At 30.8% G+C, this 20,113-nt stretch overlaps 1 protein-coding gene across 1 annotated transcript in view; it reads right to left on the bottom strand.

The window, feature by feature from the left end:
- Dhit (Double hit) overlaps positions 1-20,113 on the bottom strand; it is a 938,600-nt gene that overhangs the window by 909,995 nt on the left and 8,492 nt on the right. The window lies entirely within an intron of this gene.

Genomic DNA, 20,113 nt, shown 5'->3' on the forward strand with positions numbered 1-20,113 from the left:
GATGTGGAGTGGGTTTATAAACTCTTACGATTTAACTTTTCTGTCATTTTCTATATCTTTTTATCGGGCTTAACTCTGTTGGCAAACTTCCATCTTTTTAACAGTTGGATGTGGCGTATTTTAAATAGGATGGATAAAAGAAGAAGAAATGTCCTTACAACTGTGAAATATCTCGTATAAAAATTGGATATTGTGGTAAATTCTGGAGAAAGAATCCATGAGAAGTTACTAAAGAATGAATGGAGGATTCAATATGACCATAAAAACAAATGCCGCGAGCAATTCAATTCATTCTTCGCAAAGCCTCTCCACTTACATCCGCATTCCACAAGCGATACTCACTCCTTTTCGACGCTGAATACTTGGCTTACGTCTATATTACAATAGATGGATGTATTTCTTCAGTCAATAGAACAACGTAAAACACTCTACATGTTCACATATCTTCACGAACTGAAAAATTATGTGTTATGAATCTAGTAACGGCAACAATGAAAACAAAATACAATCGATACTTGTGTTCGTGATTTCTTTAATTCAATTTTCGACAAGCGTGCCGTGATATAGCCGTTGTCTAGGAGACATAGAACGCTGGAAAAGAATGTTCTACAGACCCAGATACGGATATAGCAACGACGTCGAGTAGAGTCTCATAAAAAGTTGTATAATCACCGACACATCGAACGGTACGAGACAAATTCCTATACGGCTGTCATTTTTGTATTTGCTATTGTTCTTATACTGGTTAGGTGGAAGAGAAAGCTTTATGGATTTAACTCTGCTAGTACAAATCAGCAATTAAATAATTAAATAACCAATTAAATTAATAAATAAGTAAATAAATAAACGATTAAATTAAAAATAATTAAATAAATAAAGCAAATAATTAAATAAATAGATCACTAAAACCTTACATAAATAACTAATTAAATGAACAATTAAATCAATAACTAAGTAAATAAGTAACTAAATATATAATTAATTAATTATAAAGACAACTAAATAAATAAATGAACAATTAAATCAATTACTAAATAAATAAGTAAATAATTAAATAATCAATTAAATCAATAACTAAATAAGTAACTAAGTAAATAATTAAATAATCAATTAAATCAATAACTAAGTAAATAAGTAACTAAATATATAATTAAAGAAATAATTGCACTGATAATTAAATAAATAAATGAACAATTAAATCAATTACTAAATAAATAATTAAATAATCAATTAAATCAATAACTATGTTAATAAATAATTAAATATATAATTAAATAATTAATTACACAGATAACTAAATAAATAAACGAACAATTAAATCAATTACTAAATAGATAACTAAGTAAATAATTAAATAATCAATTAAATCAATAACTAAATAAGTAACTAAATAAATAATTACATAATCAATTAAATCAATAACTAAGTAAATAAGTAACTAAATATATAATTAAATAATCAATTAAATCAATAACTAAGTAAATAAATAACTAAATATATAATTGGATAATGAATTAAATCAATAACTAAGTAAATAAGTAACTAAATAAATAATTAAATAATCAATTAAATCAATAACTAAGTAAATAAATAAGTAAATAATTAAATAATCAATTAAATCAATAACTAAATAAATAATTAAATAATCAATTAAATCAATAACTAAGTAAATAAGTAACTAAGTAAATAATTAAATAATCAATTAAATCAATAACTAAATAAATAAGTATATAATCAATTAAATCAATAACTAAGTAAATAAGTAACTAAGTAAATAATTAAATAATCAATTAAATCAATAACTAAATAAATAATTAAATAATCAATTAAATCAATAACTAAGTAAATAAGTAACTAAGTAAATAATTAAATAATCAATTAAATCAATAACTAAATAAATAATTAAATAATCAATTAAATCAATAACTAAGTAAATAAGTAACTAAGTAAATAATTAAATAATCAATTAAATCAATAACTAAGTAAATAAGTAACTAAGTAAATAATTCAATTATCAATTAAATCAATAACTAAGTAAATAAGTAACTAAGTAAATAATTAAATAATCAATTAAATCAATAACTAAGTAAATAAGTAACTAAGTAAATAATTAAATAATCAATTAAATCAATAACTAAATAAATAAGTATATAATTAAATAATCAATTAAATCAATAACTAAGTAAATAAGTAACTAAGTAAATAATTCAATTATCAATTAAATCAATAACTAAGTAAATAAGTAACTAAGTAAATAATTAAATAATCAATTAAATCAATAACTAAGTAAATAAGTAACTAAGTAAATAATTAAATAATCAATTAAATCAATAACTAAGTAAATAAGTAACTAAGTAAATAATTAAATAATCAATTAAATCAATAACTAAGTAAATAAGTAACTAAGTAAATAATTAAATAATCAATTAAATCAATAACTAAGTAAATAAGTAACTAAGTAAATAATTAAATAATCAATTAAATCAATAACTAAGTAAATAAATAACTAAATAATTAAATAATCAATTAAATCAATAACTAAATAAATAAGTATATAATTAAATAATCAATTAAATCAATAACTAAGTAAATAAGTAACTAAGTAAATAATTCAATTATCAATTAAATCAACAACTAAGTAAATAACTAAATATATAATTAAATAATCAATTAAATCAATAACTAAATAAATAAGTAATTAATAAATAATCAATTAAATCAATAACTAAGTAAATAAATAACTAAATAATTAAATAATCAATTAAATCAATAACTAAATAAATAAGTATATAATTAAATAATCAATTAAATCAATAACTAAATAAATAAGTAACTAAAAAAATAATCAATTAAATCAATAACTAAGTAAATAATTAAATAATCAATTAAATCAATAACTAAACAAATAATTAAATAATCAATTAAATCAATAACTAAATAAATAAATAAATAACTAAGTAAATAATTAAATAATCAATAAATCAATAACTAAATAAATAATTAAATAATCAATTAAATCAATAACTAAATAAATAAATAACTAAGTAAATAATTAAATAATCAATAAATCAATAACTAAGTAAATAAGTAACTAAATATATAATTAAATAATTAATTACACAGATAAGTAAATAAATAAATGAACAATTAAATCAATTACTAAATAAATAAGTAAATAATTAAATAATCAATTAAATCAATAACTAAATAAATAATTAAATAATCAATTAAACAAATAACTAAATAAATAATTAAACATGTAATTAATTAAACAAATAACTAACTAAATATCTAAATAAACAATTAAATCAATAACTAAATAAATAATTAAATAATTAAATAAATAAACTAAATAACAATTAAATCAATAACGAAATAAATAATAATTAAATGATTAATTATACAAATAACTAAATACATAATGACCAAATGAACAATTAAATCAATAACGAAATAAATAATTATTAAATGATTAATTATACAAATAACTAAATACATAATGACCAAATGAACAATTAAATCAATAACAAAATAAATAAACAAATACTTAAACAAATAACTAAATGAATAAATAAGTAAATAAACAATTAAATAAATAAATAATTAAGTAAACAATTCAATGAATAAATTAATAACTAAATGCATAAATAATTAAATAGTTAATTAATTCAATAAAATTAACTAAATAAGTTATTAAGTGAATAAATAAATAACTAAATAAACGAATAATTAAATAAATAAATAAGTAAGAAAAGAACTAAATAAATAATTAAATAAATAGAATACGTAAGACGAATAATTAAATATATAAAAATTAACACATAATGAAATAGATAACTAAACAAAAAAGTAAATAAATTAAATAAATAAACAAATAATGAAATAAATAAACAAATAAATTACTAAATAAACAATTTAGTAAATAAGTAAATAAACTATTATATCCATAAATAAATAAAAACGTCCTGTCCGATGCCGTATGCCGCCGGTGTTATGAAATCCAAGTGGTCCAACTGTAGGACCTGGTATCTATCATTTTGATGAAATCAGAACTTTAAGTGTGCGTGAATTTCAAGCTTGACAGTAAAGAATTTAAAAATATTATCAAAAGTGATCTGAAAATATTGAGTAATATGGACAGTAGCTGAATTTCTGGTATAATGTAGTTCTATTAAGAACTAAATTTATGTTTTCTGTTGTAATAACGTAAAGAAAAGTTCTTTTCACACAAATAAATTAAATAGGTATTGAAAACAAAGAAATGATGAATAATTGAGATCCCGAATAACACAACAGCCCAATTCTCCTCTTTTACGAAACTAAAATTTCTTATCTGCTAAGGCGGAGCAACCTTCCTCCGCTCATGTTTTGACGTCTTCTTTCCATGTACCAGCATCCACTTCGGTCACTGTTTCGATATCCGTAGTGCCAACTTGGGATTTCTGAATTGACAAGTCTGAAAATGGAGATCACTCGCCAGCTAAACAAAGTTTCGAGTGATTCTGACAGTGAAATTCGTCTGAACGAAACGGCTAAGGCTGCAAATGGAGGAAAAATATACTAGGTTCAAAAAGTTCCCGGAATTTTACTACCATTTTTCGTATTAATATATAACAAGGGATATTATACATTTGTTTTGTTGGTAACATTCATGATGTCATTTCCTTAAAGTTTGTTGATAATGGCGATTGTTGGTTTTGAGTTGTAGGCAATTGTTTATCATAGTGTTTCGTTTGTTCGTCGCATTTTGTAATTATGTCCACAGAGCAAAGTACAAACATCAAGTTCTGTGTTTTGCTGGGGACATGATCAGTATGGCTGATGAAGATGGTGATTTCTTAAACAAAATGAAACTGGTGCTACTTGTACGACCCAGTCCCTAAACGACAGTCATCTGAGTGGAAATCGAAAACATCTCCTCGGAAGCAAAAATTTCCTAGGGACACTTCCAAAGGCAAAGTTATTTTAAATGTTATGTTTTATTTAACGACGCTCGCAACTGCAGAGGTTATATCAGCATCGCCGGATGTGCCGGAATTTTGTCCCGCAGGAGTTCTTTCACATGCCAGTAAATCTACTGACATGAGCCTGTCGCATTTAAGCACACTTAAAGCAAAGTTATGTTGGAAGTTTTCTTCGACTCTCAGGGTCTCATGCACCATGAGTTCATTCCAGAAGGTCGTACTGTAACGAAAGAATTGTACGTAGAAACCCTCCGTCGCCTCCGGGACGCAGTGAGAAGGAAACGTCCAGAAAAGTGGGTAGAAAAAAACTGGTTCCTTATGCATGTGACAATGCACCTGCTCATCGCGCAATTATTGTAAAGAATTTTCTTGCCAGGCACAACATAACTGCTTTGGATCACCCACCATACTCTCCTGATCTCTCACCACCTGATTACTTTCTGTTTCCCCATCTGAAAAGTCATCTGAAAGGACGGAGATTCAATGCTGAAGAGATTATCGCAAACGCGACGAGAGCACTAAGACGGGTTTCACAAAATGGCTTCCAGGCCTGCTTCCAGGAACTCTACACGCGTTGGCAAAAGTGTGTTGTTGCGGAAGGCAACTATTTTGAAGGGAATTCTGTAGAATAGTGTTTAAGGTACGTTGTTCCTATGATGCTAGCAAATTCCGGGAACTTTTTGAACCTAGTATGTATGAGTAAGATAATGAAAATCTGTGACAAGGAACAAACTACACCCAACAACGTCGACTAAAAAGCATGCAGAACAAAATGCTGAGTAAAACGCAGCATGGAGCTTTGAATATTTTCTCTTTTTGTTTTTCATTAATTTCAGTTACGCTTTTCCCCGTCCAAAATATTTTGTCTGTGAAGAATGTGAAGAGTCGGATACCAAAATTTGGTTGAAAAAAAGGACACTACTTGACATCTTGAGAAGGAAGAAAACTCTTCATCAACGAAATGCTGATTTCAGATCTGTTCTCAAAATTTTTTATATCACTCAGGGGTTTTTAAGTAATCATATGATGTGTACCTCAAGCTTTTCTAATACAGATGTCGTATAACATTTCATATAAAATCATATTTATTTAATTAAAATGTGTGTGAAATAGATTTTAGGCTATACTTCGCTTGAGAAACATCTCTTTTGAATCTCCAGCAGTAGTCTGACAGAATATTTAGGCTCCATTTTTCCTAGTAGCGTCTTTCCATTTCAGAAAATCCTGATGAAAACGATCCCCATGTTCGTCAATCACTACCCCAAGAGTTTGAGGAAGGAAAAAATTGATGAGAATCCAAGAAGTTACTTTGAGAGATACATGACACCCCATCACGTTATAGTTCTGAATCAGTTCGCAGACAAGTTCTCTGTGATCTTCTAATCTGTGGTTCCTAAAACGTAGCAGTCTGCTGAATGATCCTTAGGTTCCCGGCATATCATTGGAACTGGAAAAGGCGTATGACGGGATCCTTTTATCCATCTAGTTAGGTTAATAGAATTACATGGAGCACAACAGATTTCAGGGGCCCAGTTGCTGTCCTCATTTATTTTGCAATCAAAAGAACATTGGTAAGCTCTCTTTTAACTAATGTAGTAAAATTCTACTGTGTGCTTTCAGAATTAATTAACCACAAACGTAACAAAAATGGTTTGTGATTTATACAGTATTTCGAGGTATGTTTCACTTTTTAAGATACTTTTACCACACTTCAAATTAGGACAAAGAAAACACAGGTTATGAAACTTGTTTAATGATTGTAATTTCCAACTCAACTGAGAAATTAATACTAACTCTCCATGTCTTATCTATACTCATAATAAATCTGTAGCCGAAATTTGTCTGGTAATTTTCGATTTTCCAAAAAATAATTGGTCCTAACATATATAATTAACCACCCTGAAACCGAAAATCGCTTTTTTGACATTTTTGTTTGTATGTCTGTCTGTCTGTCTGTTTGTTACCTTTTGACGTGATAATGGCTGAACCGATTTCGATGAAAATTGGAATATAAATTAAGTTCGTTGTAACTTAGATTATAGGTTATATGGCATTCAAAATACATTATTTAAAAGGGGGGTTATAAGGGGGCCTGAATTAAATAAATCGAAATATCTCGCTTATTATTGATTTTTCTGAAATATGTTACATAACAAAAGTTTCTTTAAAAATAATTTATAAGTTTTATTCTCTGAAAAATTTTGATAGGACTGATATTTAATGAGATAAATGAGTTTTAAAATTAAAATAACTGCCATCTAAGGCGTGTATTGAAATAAAAAACAAATGACTTCGTCTATAAGGGGCCTTGGACACAACAATCGAAAGCTATGAAACATAGCCTACAGACAATGTTTCTGTGTTTGTATGAAGTAATATCGGAAGCTGAATTAACCGATTTGTATAATTAATTATTATTTCACCATTGGAAAGTGTAGTTTCTCTGGATGGACATAATGCTATAATGTTATTACAGTAACTTGTGAGTGAATCGAGGACAGGTAAGATTAAAATAGCTTCTTATGCACAGAAAACTTGATAGGTTATTCTGTATATTCATTTCCTGTATTTCTTATAATAATGTTTATGAACATATTCATTTTTATCTCAGAGAATTAACGAACAACGAGAGTGTATTGATTTAGTATGCAGTAATAGTACGTTAGCTTAGCAATCCATTATTTTATAATTCAAATTTTAACTATGCTCAATTGAATCGTGTTAAAATACATAAAATACATATGCAATAAATGCAATGCAAAAAAATTGGGTAATGAGCCAAGCAGATTATGTTGCGCTGTTGTAAAAGTTGTTCCTCCTGAGATTCAAGAGCTCCCACAACAAATTAAAAACTTTCTAATTCGAGTACTTCCGTTATCAACACACTTTTTCATAATATAATATAAACATAATAATAAATATGTAGCCAAAATTTTTCTGTTAATTTTCGCTTTTCCAAAAATAATTGGTAATAACAATTAAGAAACATGTTAAAGGAATTGTCATTGCACCAAATGAGTGGTCTCTGGATCAAAATGATCGCATTTTAATATTTTAAATACAATTTAAATTAAGTAACATATTAAACGATTTATCCTTCTATCAAACACGAATGTTCCCTGGATGAAATGTCCTATTTTAATTATGTAATTACTTTATATTTATTTCTAACGGATGCAGCGGAGCGCACCGGTACGGCTAATGAGGAATAAAATTCATTTTTATGAAATATGACTTCACAGGTAACAGTGATCTAAAGTTATAGATCAATTGTTCAAACAATAAAATGAAATATTTTCCTTACATTAGCATGTTAACGACTGCCTGTAGCAATAAAAATAAATCAATTTTTCTGAAAATACAAAAAATGGTGGGTGGTAGAAAAATTCTGACTTCACTTTTGGAATCAGCAGATGACATTACATAAGAAACAGCAGAAATTGTACATTTAACAAAATCACTGTTGACCAGTGTAATCTATTATTCATTCTTTTCCTCTTGAACAGCATGCAGACACTCCGAAAATTATAGAAAACTACTGTGCTGTAAGTTTAATTAAACCGTGTATGGAACTTAATTTTGGTTAATGCTCCCATTTGTTACGGCTTGAACAATAGGAAGCTGGGACCCCTGCTAATGTCGATACTGTAAGGCTTTGCGGCAATTTCCTAGCTCACACTCTGCCGAAGTTGATAACATGTTCAACAGCAGCTGTTAATATCGTGTCGAATGTAACCCATACGCTCTTTCCGCTCCTTGGCTTCTCCATGCACACTGAGTGAGAATATTGTTGTTCGGAGTCCGAATTAGAATAATTGAAAGAAATCGCTGTAAAGTAGTGTTGCCAATTCCATATTCAAATAATCCGTCAGATGGCAGGCCTGAATAAGCTTCCCGCTCCATTCAAAGCTCAACCTCATTCCTAAGTACAATTTCAATATACATTTTCGTAATCTGTCTTCTTAACGGCGTATTTCCTTTATCACATATTACTATTACTACTTGAGGTCGAAAAAATCAACTCTGCTAGAGAGATAGATCTAAAATTTCATACCTCTTTTATTATCGCTGAGCTCTCATGGTCAACATTCGGCAGGTCTTTGAAATTTAATTGCATTATTGTTTTCAATTTCTTACGTCGCCGCTCCAATCACTCGCCTCAATTTCAATATTGCAACCAATAAGCTGCTTCCATTACTAAATGACACTTACTTGTCTAATCCACGTGGACTAAAACCGAGGTTGCAATGTCTTGGGCTGAGGACGAACATTAAGGTATGTCATTAATAGTACATTATGCAACGAGCCTATAATGAAGGTAATTAAGAAGTGAGTATGGATATTTATGAAACGAGCGCAAGCGAGTTTCATAATTTTCATACGAGCTTCTTAATTACCATTATAGGCGAGTTTCATACGACTTTTTATGCTCGACCATATTTCTAACTTGATATTATTAATTTTATTGTATCTGACCTGGAGCAATGTCCCGTATGTTGTGAGATGTGCGCAGACGCGAAAGTATTGATTTTTTTCCGAGGAACAGATATCCACATTGACCTTGCTAGGCCATAAGAACCTACAGAGATAACATTGAAATTAAATTAGACATTGAAGAACGAGATGACAAATTGTATTTATTTGAATATTATTTACAATTAACGCTAATTATTATAGTAACAGAACATAACCTTCTGCGACAGTATTGGATTTCCAGCCTCCGTGACTTTTAGCTAATTCTCTTTCGATTACATATCCGAGAATAATCGATACTTGCGGTTTTATAACGGTAGAAAGCTGACCTGTCATTGGCTGAACAGTTGTAACCTGAGTCGTCATTGGCTGAAAGACCTGACCTTTAATGAGTAGGTGTACTTTAATGACATGCATTAAAGGTCTGCTACCAGGTGTATAATTACTACATTTCGGCATGGTCGAGCATAAAAATTATTATTAAAGAGTTATTATTAAGAGTTAAGAATGTCAGCGTACTCGTATATGAAATAATAATAATAATAATAATAATAATAATAATAATAATAATAATAATAATAATAATAATAGCCATTTAACAATATAACAACCTATAGTCCCGTCGCTCTTATTTCCGGCAGCCAATCACGTTGCAGGTCGGCTACATTTAAACATGTGCGTTTTGTGATTCGCTGCTGATTACGTAATGCCCTTCCTAAGGCTCGATAAATATTTAATACAATCGCCCGCCATTTTGGCTCTTTCGTTGGCGTTCGCAGGAAGCACACGAGGACGTTATTTGCCGCTCAATTACACTGCGTTTGATTTATTATCATAGAAGCCACGACATGATAATGTTTAACGGTGTGGCAAATAGATTCCTCGTCTGGTAGCTCGGCAACGAAAGAACAAAAATGGCGAACGATACTACCTACCTAGACTTTATAGAGCCTTGACTTCCTAAGGCATAAGCAAAGAGGAGGAGTCACGCCCGAAATAACCGCGACGTGACTGTAGTGCTTATTCTTATCGAGGAAGTAGACGTGACAACGTGACGCTTAGAGTGAAACTCACAGAGCAACAATCGATCGGCAAAATTATGTTTTAAAAGCACACCCCACGTTATTGTATGATGCCGAAATGCTAACCATGAGAGCGCGGCGATAATAACTTCGACTTTGTTATGTTATTTACATTTGAAGAAAGGACAATTATATCCAGATCTAGCAAATAGTATTCTTGTTAGAACTAAAAAACTGAAAGATATTGATGCTCTTCTATTAAGGGGAGATTAGATCCAGACTGACCAAAAATCACATTTTCTAAAAATTAATCTGAAAATATTACATAGTGTTGGGAATCTCTCAACAAAATTTTACGGCCCAAATGTTAGTCTAAATAGATTTTCTGCTGCTTAGTTTGATTCCTACCTTCGCGAACGCCATCAGTGTGTATCAGCTGGTGGTCATTCTTCCAATTGGCGTACCGTCAAGGCCGGAATCCCTCAGGGCTCGGTTCTTGGGCCATTACTTTTTACGCTTTACATAAACGACGTAACAAAGATCTTAAAATATTCTAAACACCACCTATACGCTGACGACTTACAACTCTACATTCATTCCTGAACTAGTACAATCAATGACTCTGCGATCAGAATTAATGAAGATCTAGCATCTGTAGCTCAATGGGAGCAAAAATTTGGACTCAGACTAAATCCAGACAAATCACAAGCTATAATAATGGGCCACTAACGAGCATTAAACAAAATAGATCTAATCACTGTATCAAATTCAAAAATAAATAATACTATAATTACATATAGTAAGACAGTAAAAAAATTTAGGGCTATATTTAGATTCAAATTTAAATTTTCAAAGTCAAGTGAGCTACATATGTTAGAAAACTTTTTCCATACTTCATTCCCTCAGACACTTAACCAACGTTTTACCTCTCAGCCTTAAAAAGAACCTGATCCAAACTTTAGTGATGCCCCACTTCGATTATCGCGATTCTCTATTCACGAATGTAAATACTGATCTTGCCCATAGACTACAGCGTGTTCACAATATTTGCGTTCGTTTCGTTTGTAACATTAGAAAATTCGATCATGTAACACCGTCACTAGAACTGTTGTCTTGGAATCCACTTACAGAAAGAAAATTCTTCAACTCTCTCTTATTACTATTTAAAATCATCCACACCTCCACACCCTCTTACCTAGCATCTCGTTTTGTTTACCTTTCACTACCTCGAACCCGGAACATGTTCCTTCTCTCTATTCCTCTGCACAGAACATCCTTCTACTCATCATCTTTCAGCATATTAATTCCACGCCTCTGGAATTCTCTCTCTGACCATGTCAGAGACTGTCGGACAATATCAAAATTCAAATTTAAATTAAAAAATCACATTCTAGTTCATGGAATTGCTTGTTGAACACTTGTCAGGTTGCGCAACTTCGGCTTAACCCATGACGTATGGTAAATATTGTAACTGTGCTGTTGTAAAATTGAAAATTAATATGTAATGTATTTATTAGTATTATTATTATTATTATTATTATTATTATTATTATTAGTTATCAGCGATCACTATCATCATTCCTATCTCTGTCTTTTTTTTTTCTTTTTTTTTTTCCTTGTATTAGCTCGATGAGAGCTCTATAGTGTTGTTTTGACCCTGCTGACACTCTATAGGGCTTTAATTTAATTTGTATTATTTTCATCAGCGTCTGTATTTCTTTTCTGTATCTATATGTGCTATCTTGTGGGATGGAAGAGAAGGCCTTATAGCCTTAATCCTGTCAGATTAAATAAATAAATAAATAAATAAATAAGAAACTGAACGATATTGATGCTCTTCTATTAAGGGCAGATGTAGGTCCAAACTGACAAAAAATTACATTTTCTAAAAATTGGTCTGAAAAATATTACGTAGTGTTGGGAATCTATCCACAAAATTTTACGGCCCAAATGTTAGTCTAAATAGATTTTAAAATTTAAAGAGCCGTGACTTGTTAAGTGCGACGCCCCTTCTTTGTGTACTAGTTAGGCCTACTTAGCTTCTTTGATTTTTTAAAAATGATTTTTCTTCAGGATTTAGAAAAATTCATTTATCAATTCCTTAGTGTACTATAACCAGTATCTGCTGTTATTCTTGTGGGTCGCAAGAGGTAAAAAAATAATTAATCATGTGACATGCATATTCAAACTTTACAACTTGTTATCCGCAGCACATTTTCTCAGGAACTATTTGGGATAAAGTAATGAAATTTTGCACAATTCTTTATTATTGTATAATGTAAATTTATCTGCAGAAAAATTATTCTAGGTCGAAACAATGATATTAAAAAAAATACTACATTTTTGAAAATTTATTTTGCAAAAAAAAAAAAGAAAAAAAAAAAGAAACCAACTGAAGTTTTAAGATTCTATCTGCGGGTATTTGTTACATTTAATGTATAGCAAATGTGTACAACATTTCAGAACCATATCTTTAATAGATCATGATCAAATGCTCCTTATATTTTGCGATGTCAGGTTAGGTTAAGTGGGTTCATAATTATGCTTCCTGACATGATAAAGTATTGTAATTAAGTATAATAATAGAGTCAGTCATTGCAAATACCTGTACCAAATTTTAGATGGATAGCTAAACAATTGTGGGCTCAGTGATTAATTGCATACATCAGTGTATTTGAGACTATGTCTCCCTTTAAGCATTTTCGGTTAGAACTGTAAGACAAGGGAGAACCTTATACAAAATGTCTTGTAATTCGATGTATTCCTGTTAAAGCGTCATATATACATTTTTCGTTAAATCTGTGGTTGGCAGTAATTATCTATTTGGTTCGTCCCTTCAAATTTAAACGGGATCAACTATGAAGATTTCATAATGAGGGAACTGATGTTCTTCCTATAAGATGTTTCACTGGCAATAAGGAGGGAAATGATATCCTATCATGATGGCTATCCACTAGGGTTACGACTTTTTGCAAAATAATTGATTTCCTGTATCATAAATCGATGAACTTTTGCTAAAAAATAATGAAAAAGGTTTTAATTCTGTTTAGTTATTAAAAAAGTCACTCCCAACACGAATTTTTTAAATTCTTATGTATTACAAGCAAGTAGTAGCACCCCAGTCTAGTATACAGGGTGTAACAACTTTAATGTTTAGAATTTCTGGAACATGTTCCCTGACACGTTCTACGTTGATTAAACCTAACATACCTATATCCGAAATTGAGAGGTTACAGAGATAACAGAGCTGGAAAAAATAGAACTTCTTGCAACTCCAAGCATTATACCGTTTATACAAGGCCTATTTTATGGCATTACTAAGTAGAGATACATAAGAAACATTTGAAAAGCAGTGAATGAAGGAAATTTTACTTTTAAGAGAAATTAAATTAAAATTGTTGGTTGCTAAGGAAACGAAACGGACAACAGTTTAAAATAACAGTTGTGAGAAAAATAAACCGTATTGTGACTAGTCTTTTTATTGAGTTTTGACCATTAAAACATGCCTTTTGTGTACACACATCAGGAATACGCCGACATAGTTCATGTGTATGGACTGTGTGATGGCAATGCAACAGCAGCTGTTTTGGCATATCAAGCACGGTTCCCAAATCGTAGGATTCTTAGTGCTCAGGTATTTTCACGTGCCTATTGGCAAATTTCAAGAAGTACAGTGTTTGGAATCTTAAGGACATTTTTTTCAACTTTGCACTGCTTCTTTCATACTCACAAGTAGTTGATATTAAAATGTAATATGGTAATAATAAAAATAATGAAATAGACATGTCACTTTCGGAAATTGATGTTACTTCTTTCAGTATTCAGCGATAAAATTAAACTCAAAAATTTAACTTTGGGCTACAAATACTCCAAACCTATAGAACTTTGGATATAGGTATGTTAGGTTTAATCAACGTAGAACGTGTCAGGGAACATGTTCCAGAAATTCTAAACATTAACGTTGTTACATCCTGTATACAGTCACGAAGCTCAATATGTAATAAATATGCATCCATAGATAGTTGCTAACCACTAGGATCGCTACTATCGTCTCATCACAGACAATGCGAAATAGTACCTGCACAGTCTGTTGATCCTAGCAACCTCACAACTCAAGCTTCGTAACTGTGGTGAAACTATAATTGTATCACTAGCAATGAAAAAATTCCACTCCATTCTATCAACAAACATAAATATATAATTTATTATTATAATGATTATTGTCATTATCATCCTGTTATTATTACAGAAGTAATACTTGGAGATATAACCAGCGATGGAGTTCCCAGCTGCACACACAAGGTCAGGCAGGAATGTTGTGGGAAAGGTGACAGGGAATACCGCCAGCAGTACACAGTCCAGTGGCGTGGAGTGAGGGTTTGGAGATTGCACGTTAGGTTCACTGTAACATTATTTGTAAGCGAGTGTTAGTATTTGGCAAATAAAAAAAAGTAAATTAGCTTCCACTGCAGCTCAGATAAATTGTATTGTGTGACATTTAATGAAAAAGTAAGGTAAGAAGAAACTGAAGCGATGAAAAGATCAGAATATCCGAAAACACTAATTCCTTCACCATAGTGCGTTTATGAACCTCTTCATAAGTAGAAACTGCGTGTCATAAAAAAAATGGTTAATGACATTCGACTGCGCTTGGATTTGATTCCCAGAAAGTCCTTGGAAGCGGAGGGTGGTCACTTTAAGCAATATATTTTGTGCGAGATCGTGCGTATTTGCTTGTTTTCCGCACAGAACCAATACGCGGTAAGTGTGAAATACCACATTCAGTATTCCCAACGTAACACACATAACAATTTCCCTCTTCTTACCGCTTAAGCGCGACATTCATTTTACTGCTTTAGGCTTTTAACATATTACTTTTAGAGACGTTTAACATAGTAATAATTATAAATTGGAAACATACCACTGCAATTTCACCTAAATTGCAATGTTAATTATTGTTTTTAAATATTTGCAAAAATTAAGTAAAGTCTACTACTCCACGAAACTTATTGCATTCCTGATACAAGTAACATTAAGGAAGCCGTGAAAAAATCAACGAGATTCCAGATGACGATGTTATTACTGCAATATGTTATATAAATAATATTGTTAAAATATTAAAATGAAAAATAAATCATTACATAACCTTACCGTTTCTTTTAAGTTCGCATTTATAGACTGGGGGAAAAAAGGACAGACGTATATCACGGCCTGCTGGAGTATAGTAAACACAGAAAACATTTTACAGCAACAATATTGAAGAAAGATATTTTGGTGTTCCGAAGTTGGCGTCATTAAACAGAAACCAACATGGAGATTTCATTGCAACTAATTAGAAATTCGTCTTTCAGGTATGTAATAAACGATCTTCGCACAAAATAATGTACGATACACGAGCGGTATGTTTGTTTTCATGTTCTCGGAAATTAAAAAAGCTCAACTACGTTTCGCTTTTTCAATCTTTTCCTCGACCATGAAAACGTCAATATACCGCTCTTGTAACGTATATTACTATTAATTTCTTAATTTGGTCTAATGCCATGTTTCAATTATTTTATATTTATTTATTTCCTATATTCCTTTATCAATCATCTATTTTATTTATCCAGTATTTTATTTATTTATTCACTATTCGTGACTCACCCTGTATAAGGTTCTGGCTTTTAGTAATTTTCATTTAGCAGATATACAGATACGAAACCATAATTAAATGCTGACAATGTGGAATAATACTCTACAATAATTAATAACTATACTATACTATATTGCACGCGATCAGGTCTTGATTGCGGAAATTGCAAATGATTTTCAGATAAAAAGATAATATTAAAGGAATGTTGATATAAAATAATGTAATACAGCGTGTTCAGTTCAAAGTGTGTCGTGGCTCGCTGTATGTCGTCATGTGGCTAGCCGATGAGCCTAGAGAATTCAATCTTCCTACACTTCCGCAAAGGCGTATTACCTATGTGCTAGAGTAGTTGCCTGGCAAGTACGGCGTTCATTCTGAAGAGTACTTACTGATACGTACGGTAACGCTGGTAGTGGCAGGAATGTGAACTGTTTGGAAACATGTACTGAGGTGAGTTTTTTTCTTACTGCCGGGATATGGAGAGAGGGTTAAGACCATTACTTACGTACAGTATTTGTTGACATTAACTTCGACGGTCAACATGGACACGGAGCATTTGATTTGTGTTGTGGAATTTTGCCGTACGCAACCGATGATAACAAATACCCTGCGTACGACTTGCCCGCGCAAAACACAGTTCGAAAGTGGTTATGGTAGCACACAGACAGTACAGACCGCCATCTGTTGCTACGACGTTCTAGTTTTACCGTACACGTTCTCAAGTTCAGATTGAAGAACGCCTTGATTAATAGGCAACTTCTCTGACATAGAAGTTGAAACCCGCTTCAAATCGCTGACTCACAACAGTGACGTCATGACACACTTTGAAATGAACACCCAGTAGAAAATAGCCAGTAATAAAACTAAAGTATTAACATTCATAGATAAATACAATATGATATTTGTTACTCAGTCAAATGACAAATCAATGTAAAATAATGACTTATATTATATGGTCATTAAGTTTTATACACATAAATTACATATTGCAAACGTTTTCGCCTATTCAGGCATCTTCAGGCACGATTATACAATATCTCAATGTCAAGCTGTGTAGTCATTACATTGGTGGTAGATAAACTGTTTAAAATTAATGATGTACAACATCTAATTAAAATGTAATGTTACTGGTCATAAAATTAAAATAGTATTAAAATTAGAAACAACGTAGTGTTATGATTTAAACTTCATAATATTCTGTGAAACTCTTGTTCAGTAGAGTCCAATGATTGATGGGTTATTCTGAAATATATAAATATGAAATAGAAGTGGCAAATTATCAAATTTAAAAGTACGATTGGAATGGATAATCCATAATTATCATATTCTATTTATCTATATCAATTGACAAATTTCATCATGCTCTCTAAGTTATTAACATTCAGTTAGAAATAGCAACCAACCAAAAATGAAAACCCGTTACTGTGCTTAGATCCATAACTAACCCCTCAAAAATGAATCACAAAATTTATGTTCCGTGCAGTTCAGTAAACTAGCTGAAACAATATAAATAATTAGGCATATGCGGGGGTGTTACTATGGAAATCAGACACGGCCACGTTAAGTACTGTACGTGTGTGGGAAGGTTAGGTGTGTGGGCGAGCAAAACAGCAAGCGGGAATGTGTTACAGTAACAATACGATCTGAAACAGAAGAGACTTAATTCTAACAAACGCTCTCCCAAGCAGGAAGTGTATTCGAGTTGGCGTCTAACTGAAGATTGCGGCGCTTTGCATAATGGAACCACGAAGCCTTGCTCCTTCCTGGCGCCCATTGCATAGCTGTGGTTATTGCACGGTTAAGATTACGACTTAGTATTCGCGGCGCCTGCGATGGGTTTGCTCTAGCTACACAGTGTCTCCTTTATCTGCATTTATTTAGAAAGCCAAGCCACTAGACTCCGAATTACAGCCGGCGGTGATCTCTAAAGGGAGGAATGACATTTTATTTTCGAACTTTAAGTCGCTACTCTCAGCAGTACAAGATTATTATTATTATTATTATTATTATTATTATTATTATTATTATTATTATTATTATTATACCAAATTCCGATTATAACTATGAGATTAAATGCAATTATTTCAATTGCGGTAGTTTGTTCACCAGACGTCAGGATCTCGATTATTTATTTTTTTGTAAAGTCATTAAGGGTGATATTGATTGTGAATCTTTCATAAGCAATATCAGTCTTCGTATTCCAGCTAATGGTTTAAGATTTCATAAATTGTTTTATAATAAGAATCCTAAATCTCTCTCTCCGGTCTGCAGATGCATTAAATATGCTAATTTGCATGGATTCAACTTGGATCCATTTAATGTGTAGTATATCTTTGAGTTTTAACTCACTGATCTAATTTTAATAATTATTTGTCCATATATTTCTTGCATTCGGTCTATTGATTCATGTAGACCATTCCATTATTTCAATTCTCATTGACTAATTTTATAATTTTATAATTATTATTTGATCAATGATTGATGTAGACTATTATATTGTTTGTATTTCATCTCATTGCCATTTTCTATCATTCATTCTCATCATCATTTGTTGTTTTGTTCTGTTTTTTATCGTGCAAAACTGTAATTGGCCTTGTGCTGTTGTTTTTGCACGTTAATATTCTAAATAAATAAATAAAATAAAATAAATTATTATTATTATTAGGTTGCAGCCGCCAAATTACTCTTCAAGGAACGACCATTCATATAAATTGAGGGAAAGAAGACAGAGGACGGACACTGGAAAGTTTTCTTTTCTCAATCGTACTATCAGGGACTGGAATGCTTTACCTGCAGACTTACTAAAGGCTTTACCAACAACCAAAAATGTATTTAAAAATAGGCTTAAGGACCTTACTAATAGACGGTAATTATACACAGTACTTAAGGGTGTAAATGATATGTTGTTATTGAAGTGTTGTATCAGTGAAGAATTATGTTGTGTCAGTGAAGTGTGTTGTATCAGTGAAGAATTATGTTGTGTCAGTGAAGTGTGTTGTATCAGTGAAGAAGTATGTCGTGTCAGTGAAGTGTGCTGTGTAAGTGAAACGTGTTTGTCAGTGAAGCTTTATAGTTTATAGTGGCAGTGCAAAGTATTTGAACAGTGAAATGTTTTTGAAGTGTTAGTGAAATCAGGATAGAATGAGTGAAATGTGTCGTAGTTCCAGTGCAGTGAGTGAGTTGACAGCGAAATGAGTGTAATTTGAAAGGTACTTGTGCAGATATGAACATATCATACTCGTGGGTTTTAGTTCGATCTTAGTTTTAAGATACAAATTAGAATATTTCAAATGTTATTTTAAGTGAGCGTTTCATTTAATTTAGTATATTCCCTGTTGTTGTTGTTATTATTATTAATTATTGTTAGTATTAATTATTAGTATTATTATTAATTGTATTTTTAATTAATAAGTTTATTATTGCCATTATTGAGTGTAATTAGTTACCACTGCCACCGGGTATATATCCACTGCAGTGTGAATAAATACACACATACATTATTATTATTATTATTATTATTATTATTACTACTATTATTATTATTACTATTATTATTACCGGTATTAGATTATTATTAGCCTATTATATTATTATTATTACTATTATTTATGGTCTAATTAGATCTATAACTTATTCTTTTTCTACTCCTATGTGTTTATTAATTTTATGTTCGACCTTGCCGAAATGTAGTAATTATACACCTGGTAGTAGTCCTTTAATGCATGTCATTAAAGTACACCTACTCATTAAAGTTCAGGTGTTTTCAGCCAATGACAACTCAGCTTACAGGTGTTCAGCCAATAACGAGTCAGCTTTTTACCGTTATGTTCTGTTACTATAATAATTAGCGTTAATTGTAAATAATATTCAAATAAATTCAATTTGTCATCTCGCTTTGCAATGTCGAATTCAATAATCAAAGTTATACTAAGTTTAACGGGATTACACAAGGTCAATGACATTATTGTTCCTCGGAAAAAATCAATACTTTCGCGTCTGCGCACATCTCACAACATACGGGA

Source organism: Periplaneta americana, chromosome 5, assembly GCF_040183065.1.
Source record: "Periplaneta americana isolate PAMFEO1 chromosome 5, P.americana_PAMFEO1_priV1, whole genome shotgun sequence".
NCBI classification, from domain to species: Eukaryota; Metazoa; Arthropoda; class Insecta; order Blattodea; family Blattidae; genus Periplaneta; species Periplaneta americana.